This window comes from Salvia splendens, chromosome 3 (assembly GCF_004379255.2).
Source record: "Salvia splendens isolate huo1 chromosome 3, SspV2, whole genome shotgun sequence".
Lineage (NCBI taxonomy): Eukaryota > Viridiplantae > Streptophyta > Magnoliopsida > Lamiales > Lamiaceae > Salvia > Salvia splendens.
The window spans coordinates 14,356,342-14,364,336 of record NC_056034.1 but is presented as its reverse complement, the minus strand read 5'-3'; the positions used below and the strand labels follow the sequence as shown (position 1 = coordinate 14,364,336).

Genomic DNA, 7,995 nt, shown 5'->3' with positions numbered 1-7,995 from the left:
ATGCATGCACCATAGTTTAAATCTTTTATCTCCTTTTTCTCGATTTTTCGATCGTTCGACGGCCGCTTACGCTCCCAAATTTCCACCGTTAACTCCCCGTATATTTTTAATGATTTAGACTTAAATCCTAATATTTAATTAAGCACATGAATTCATTATCGAAAATATTTCCCTTGCAAAACTATCTATTTCGAACATAGGATAAAAATCATTAAACTTCCACATTATCCGGAAATTATTTAAATAATTCCCCATAATTAATTTATCGGCCCAAAACTTAATTCATTCCCACCTTATGTCTTTAATTTAATTAATCGATACCCCCACTAAAGAAGGCCCAAACTTTAAGTTGATCATCCAGAATAATTTATTAAGCTCGATTCAATTAAAAACAAAAGGCCCCAAAACCAATTAATTAAAAGTCCACGGCTTAACTATTTCCTCCACTTTATCTTCAATTAAAAAAAATCTAAGCCCAACCATTAAATTTATTCATCGCCCAAGGATTTAAATTAATCTGGCCCGAGTAACTCTTATTCCCAGCCCAACTATAAATTCTCGGCCCACTTAGAATATGATTAGAATGGCCCAACAACTAATGCACTTTACTCCTTAGCCCAATTAATAAACACCATTTTTTTTGTTAAGAGGCCCAATTTCAAAGAAAGAAAAACTAAATGAGCCCAACTACACTCCATCATCTACACTCTCTCTCTTCCTCTACCTATTCTCTTTCTCTCTCCACGCCTTCTTCCTTCTTCTTTCTCTCTCGGCGAATCGGAGAAGTTCCTCCACCTGCCGTCGCTGCTGTTCCGTCGTTCGATCCAGCCGGGAGGAGCGCTACTGTCGCTGCCCGCCGTCGCGCCGCCGCCGCGAGGAGCTGCTGCCGCCGTCTCTGCCGGGAGCTGCTGCCGTCGTCGTACAGCCGCCGTCGACTCGCGGCTCCAGCCGCTGCGCCGTTGGTTGCTCCCGCGCCTGCCGGCAGCCGAAACCCCCCCCGAAACAGTGCCGTTTCCATCCGAACAGCCCTCACGACATCCCAGAAACAACCCGTTCAGCCCCGCAAGTTAAGTTTCTCAGATTCGATTCCAGTTCATTAAAGTTCGCTCCTTTTATATTTTTTTCCAGTTTTCTTTTGATTACTAGTTTAAGAAGTAGATTCACCGATTTATGAAGTAAATTTACAGATTTGATGTAAAGATGCAGCAGTTTCAAAACGAATTTGGTTGGGGAGGGTGTATACCTTGAACAATCAGTGACTGGATGAAGTTTCAGAATTTGCAAGGCTTTGGAGAGGATGATTCTTGATCCTCTTGTTCGGTCCTAAAAAAATGCCATGAATTGAATGAGTTGGTTTTGGAAGTCAGAATCGTGTAAAGAGGTGGATGAGTTTGCAAGATTACCTTGAATTGCAGTTGTGAAGAAGAAGGCTTGCTGCAGAGATGGGAAGAAAGGAACGAAGAGTGAATCTGTATTATAGAGGAGTGGTAGATTTGGTGGAGAGGTTGGAGAGATTTGGGGAGAGGTGTGGGACGGTTTTTCGTGGGTTATGGGGGATAATTTCAAATCCCTTATTTTTATTTTAGCGTGATTTTAGTTAGGAATTTGATTTGTTTTTGGTATTTTATTGGCAGCTTACGGAGGAGGAATAATCTTTTACGGAGCAGGAAAATCTATGTACAATCTTTAATTAAATCTTTTATTAGAGATATTTTATTTTAGTTGGTTTATATTAATTTACAGCCCATTGTATTTTATTTTTAAAAAGTACAGTCCATAATTTATTTATCACGGACTAGATTTTTATATCAATTATTTAATTTATCGGATCCAACACGGAATTGAGTCCAATAAATATTCCTCACGGACAGGAATTGATTAAAATCGCATAATCAATTATTTCACAAATCCCCAATTATCAACAATTAATTGCCAACAATCAATTCACGGACTTCGCAGATTTAATACCATTAAAACAAGTAATTTAGGTTCACAAATTAGGTTTAGAAAAACGGGACGTTACATCCTATCAACCTTAGCAAAAAATTTCGTCCCGAAATTTGTTACCCTCAAGTAAAGAGTTCGGGATACAATTCCCTCATTTTATCCTCATTCTCCCACGTGGCTTCTTCATGCCCATGGTTCTCCCATAGTACTTTCACACAAGCAACATTTTTATTTCTCACAATTTGGATCCTTCGGTCCAGAATAGATTGGGGTCTCTCTTCATAGCTTAAGTCCGGATTCAACGCGACTTCCTCAAAACGGATCACGTGCTTCGGGTCGAACACGTATTTTCGTAACTGCGACACATGGAAAACGTTGTGAACATTTCCAAGGTTTGGTGGTAGCGCCAAACGGTATGCAACGGGGCCCACTCCTTCAAGGATTTCATAAGGCCCAATAAATCGCGGCTTCAGTTTGCCCTTGACGCCGAATCGTGTTATCCCTTTTGATGGGGATACCTTCAGGAAAACCTTGTCGCCAGCTTGAAATTGTAAATCGGTGCGCCGGACGTCCGCGTATGATTTTTGTCTATCTTGAGCTTCTTTTATCCTTTCCCGAATTTGCCGCACGATTCCCACCATCTCTTCAACTGCATCAGGTCCAAGTATTCTTCTTTCTCCAACTTCGTCCCAGTAGAGCGGTGATCTACACTTTCTTCCGTATAATGCCTCGTATGGCGCCATGTTTATCGTTGCCTGGAAGCTATTGTTGTAGGCGAACTCGATCAATGGTAGTGCTGCCTCCCAACTTCTTCCTCGGTCGAGTACCACGGCTCTCAACATATCTTCGAGAGTTTGGATCGTTCTCTCGGACTGTCCATCGGTTTGAGGGTGAAATGCTGTGCTGAAGTTCAATTTGGTTCCAAGCTCCTTCTGTAGGCTTATCCAAAATCTTGAGGTGAATTTCGGGTCACGGTCGGACGTGATAGTTACTGGGACTCCATGCAATCGAACTATCTCCCTTATGTAAATTTGAGCCAGTTTATTGGACCCATAACTTATAAGAATCGGTATGAAATGCGCACTCTTGGTAAGTCGGTCTATAATTACCCAGATGGCGGTGTTCCCTCTCAGAGTCCTTGGCAAGCCGGTCACGAAATCCATGGCGATGTGCTCCCATTTCCACTCGGGAATCTCCAGTGGTTGTAGCTTCCCATACGGTCGTTGATGTAGAATCTTCACTTGCTGGCAGACTAAACATCTCTCGACGAATGACGCTATGTCCCTCTTCATACCATTCCACCAAAAGAACTTCCTCAAATCTTGATACATTTTCGTACTTCCTGGGTGAGCGGTGTAAGGTGTCTCATGAGCTTCACTCATCACCTCGTTTTTGAGCCCCTCGTTATCCGGCATGCATAATCTTCCTTCGAAAGTAAGGGCGTTGTCACCTTCTTCACTAAAGTTTCCAGACTCGCCAGTTCGCACTTCAATACGAATTTCTTCCAATTTCGCATCCATCCGTTGCGCTTCAATAATCCTCGACCTTAGGTCCGGTTCAACAGTTAGGGTGGCGATTCGTGCATCCACTGTTTCAGGTGCCCTCACTACTTCCAAACGCATCTTGCTGAATTCGCGAATCAAGCTTTCTTCTTTGGTGATAAAAGTAGCCAGCTGGGAATGGTCCTTCCGGCTCAATGCATCTGCTACTACATTGGCTTTGCCGGGGTGATAATTGATGCCACAATCGTAGTCTTTCACCAACTCGAGCCATCTTCGTTGCCGCATGTTCAAATCCTTCTGCTCGAAGAAGTACTTCAAGCTTTTGTGATCCGTGAAGATCTCACATCGGACTCCGTAGAGATGATGTCTCCAAATCTTTAAAGCGTGCACTACCGCTGCTAGCTCCAAATCGTGGGTTGGATAGTTCAACTCGTGTGGCCTCAACTGTCGTGACGCGTAAGCAATCACCTTGTTGTTTTGCATCAATACGCATCCAAGTCCCACCTTCGATGCGTCAGTGTACACCACGTAGTTCACTCCAGGCTCTGGCACCGCTAGAATCGGTGCACTAGTTAGCTTTTCCTTCAACAGCTGGAAACTTGCTTCACACTCTGGGGTCCAGTTGACTTTTACCCCCTTCTTGAGTTGTTGGGTCATGGGTCTCGCTATCTTCGAGAATCCCTCTATGAACCTTCGGTAGTATCCTGCTAGGCCTAGGAAACTCCGAATCTCGTTTGGTGTCGAGGGTGCTTTCCATTGCTGTACCGCCTCAACCTTGGCGGGGTCCACTCGGATTCCCTCTGCGGACACAATGTGACCAAGGAAGTTCACTTCCTTGAGCCAAAATTCGCACTTGCTAAATTTAGCATACATCTTCTCACTCCTCAACGTCTCTAAAGCGATTCGCAGGTGCTCCTCGTGTTCCTTCTCATTCCTCGAGTAGACGAGTACATCATCTATGAATACCAAAATGAATTTGTCCAAGTATGGGTGAAATACTCGGTTCATCAAATCCATGAACACTGCAGGTGCATTCGTTAATCCAAACGGCATCACCACAAACTCATAGTGACCGTATCTCGTGCGAAAAGCAGTCTTCGGTATGTCTTCTCGTCGAACTCTCAACTGATGGTATCCGGACCTTAGATCCATCTTTGAGAACACACCGGCCCCTCGAAGTTGATCAAACAGGTCATCTATTCGCGGCAGTGGATACTTGTTCTTGAGAGTCATCTTGTTCAATTCTCTGTAATCGATACACATTCTCATCGATCCATCTTTCTTCTTGACAAAAAGCACAGGCGCGCCCCACGGTGAAACACTGGGTCTAATAAAACCCAAGTCCATGAGCTCTTGTAGTTGTATCTTGAGTTCTTCCAACTCTTTTGGCGCCATTCGATATGGGGCCTTAGATACTGGTGCCGACCCTGGCTCTAGGTCGATTGTGAACTCCAATTGTCTATCTGGCGGTGGACCAGGTAACGCTTCAGGAAAAACGTCGGGAAATTCTCGTACCACCGCGACATCCTCCACTTTCTCTTCCTCCTTCTCATCTCCTTGTAGGTAGACCAGATAGGCAGATCGCCCTTTTCTCAACATCTTTGTGGCTTGAAGTGCGGAGATGATAGACGTTTTTCTGTTCATCGTGATCCCGTGGCACACGATTGGATCCTTTCCAGGGGCTTGTAACGATATTTGCCTCTCCTTACATCGAATCGTAGCAAAATTTGTAGTCAACCAGTCCATTCCCAAGATTACGTCGACATCCTTCATGGCCATAACTTGTAAATCGTGCGTGACTAGCCTAAGTCCTCCCATAACAATTTCTACGTTCGAGCAAAACCGTGAAATCTCTATTACCCCTCCTACTGGTGAGGTCACCATCATCTTATGTTCAGAAGTAGTAACTGGCAAACTTAATGTGTCCACACATAGTTCTGATATGAAAGAATGCGATGCGCCCGTATCAAATAACACAACAATAGGTGTATCGAGGAGTTTGCCCATACCTGCCAAATTCCCGTTCCCGTGACTCCCTTGTTCATTCTTGGGTTGTTTATAACTCAGCGCATACGCTCTAGCCTGTGAGGGAAGTCTTGGACGGTGAGGTTGTTGTTGTCGCGGAGGTTGATCACGATTCATCCTTGGTAGTGCTGGTGGTGTCCTCGATTGCGGACGGAACCCCTGACTGTTCTGCCTTGAACCCATGCCCACGTTCTTGCTTGGACACTCCCTGGAGAGGTGGCCATTTCCACCACAGTTGAAGCACTTGGTGGCATTCAGCATTCTGCACTCTCCGTGATGGTACTTGGAGCACACATTACATTGTGGGGGTCTAGGTCGAAAGTCGCTCCTCTGGCTAGTGAAATTCTGTCTACCTCCATACTGCGGTCGGCTTTGAGCCGGCTGGTACCTCTTGTTTTCATAGTGGGTCCTGTTCCCATCCCACTTTCTCTTCTCCCGGGAATGGTGTGAGGGAGGTAGAGCCAGCGTAGCATTCTCCGTCACTCTCTCCTTGGGCATAGCTGCCTCCACGTCCAGTGCCAGGGATAATGCTTCCGCATATGTAAGTCTCCCACGGCTAGCTAATGACATTCTTATCTCATGTCTCAACCCCTCACGGAACTTATCGGCCAGTTTCTCGTCTGTGTCAACCTGATCCGGCGCATACTGGGTCATATCGCAGAGTGTTCGATCATACTCAGTCACTGTCATGCGTCCCTGGGTTAAGTTGTAAAACTCAGCCGCCTTCGCCTTTCTGTAGCTCTTTGGCACGTACTTGTTGTAGATCGCTTCCTTGAAATTCTCCCATGTCATCCTACCCACTTGATCTCTTGGCGTAGTCTTCATCTTAGTGTCCCACCAAAAGTCAGCTGACCCGGTTAACTGGTAAGTCACACAAGCCATCCGTTCAGCATCATTACACATCAGGATCGTGAAAATACGCTCCAGAGCGCGTATCCAACTTTCAGCCTTTTCCGGCTCTCCCATCCCATCGAAGACGGGTGGTTTCTGTTTCAAGAACAATTTCACGATTTCTCGGTCCACTTGAGGCGGATGCGGTGGTGAAGGTGGTGGTGGGGTTGTTTGCGCTACACTCTCTTCTACCGTCGCCGGAGGTGTAGGCACTCGGTTCGCATTCCTTACGTTGCGTCGTGGCGGCATTCTGATTCATTACCAAACAAACGGGTTATTATCATACTTACTCAAATCTATCAATAGTCATGTTGTATAGTTGGGACGATCATGTGATATTTCGCAAGTAGGGATCAAGGGACAATTGTACAACAAGACAAATGATAATTGGGTCATGGATAGAATAGGACCGTTAGATCATGACGTGACAAAATATTCGCACAATAGGATAGCAAAAGACATTTGCATAGCAGAATAATGAGGAACAATTTGCATCATGACTAGCAAAGATGATCGCACAACAGAATTGCGAAAGACGTTTGTACGATAGACTAGAGAGAAACAATTGCATCATGAATTAGCATAAGATATTCGCACAACGGAAAAACAAAAGACGTTTGCACGATAGAATAATGAGAACAATTGTTTTAGAGATTAACAAAAGATGTTTGCACAATGGGATAACAAAGGACATTTGCACAACGGAACAACAAAGGTCGATTACATAATAGGATATCAAGAACAATTGCACAATAGGATATCAAAAGATAATGGCCCAACAAGGTAGCAAAAGTAGAAATTTCCATAATAAAACGTTGCCTCCAAGAGGTCTTAGTATCAATCAAAACTAAAGAATGAAGAGCCAAAAACGTGAAATAAAATGAATAATAGTCTAGCAAAAACGATATGTTATCAAAACAAGAGAGGAACGAAACAATCTATCACATGACTATTGTTTCCTAAATCTCTCCTTCCTCCTTCTCCTCTTCAGTCGCACCACTAATCTCCATATCCGAACTTTCCTCTTTCTCGAGGCGCTCCTCCTCTTCTTCCCCGTCCTCTTCTTCATCGTCCTCTTCCTCAACGCGTACTGGTGAAGGGATCGTCGCGATTAGCTCCTCGACCTCCCTTTCTATCCTTGAAGGGGCCGAGGTACGCATCCCAAGCCTGGTCCTTTTTGGCACGCGCGAGACATGCGGCTCACTATCAGATCGAAACTTTCTTGCGTGTGCTTGCTCCGGCGAATGAATCTGCGGTGGTGAAGATCGTGGTGGTCCGTCAGCTGCCCTTATTAAGGCCGGAAACAGTACCTCTAGAAGGCCGGGTAGATCCCCTCGTGGTGTGTATTCGGGCAAATTATACCACGTAAATGATTCCGCCGCCTGAGCGACCCATATGCTCCAAGATGGCGGTAGGGTATGAATAAGCTTTGTGATCCCAGCATAGTGAGTTGCTCCACCGAACGCATAGGCGTCCATCCATAAGTCCCAAAATTTAGAGACGTAACCCATAAGATCACTATTTCCGTCCCATTCGTGTTCTCGGTACCTCTCAACGGGGAGGTTCCTATTTCTGGCATACCGATTTCGCATTTGGGCAAAGTATGATCCGGCCATCTACATAGAAGGAA

At 45.0% G+C, this 7,995-nt stretch overlaps 1 long non-coding RNA gene across 1 annotated transcript; it reads right to left on the bottom strand.

Moving 5' to 3' along the window:
* Positions 1–578: 578 nt before the first annotated feature.
* Positions 579–1,724, bottom strand: LOC121795161. Its single transcript, XR_006049408.1, has 2 exons — positions 1,404–1,724; positions 579–1,323 (listed from the first exon to the last, which is right to left on the bottom strand). It is a non-coding gene; the product is annotated as an uncharacterized LOC121795161 (long non-coding RNA).
* Positions 1,725–7,995: the final 6,271 nt, after the last annotated feature.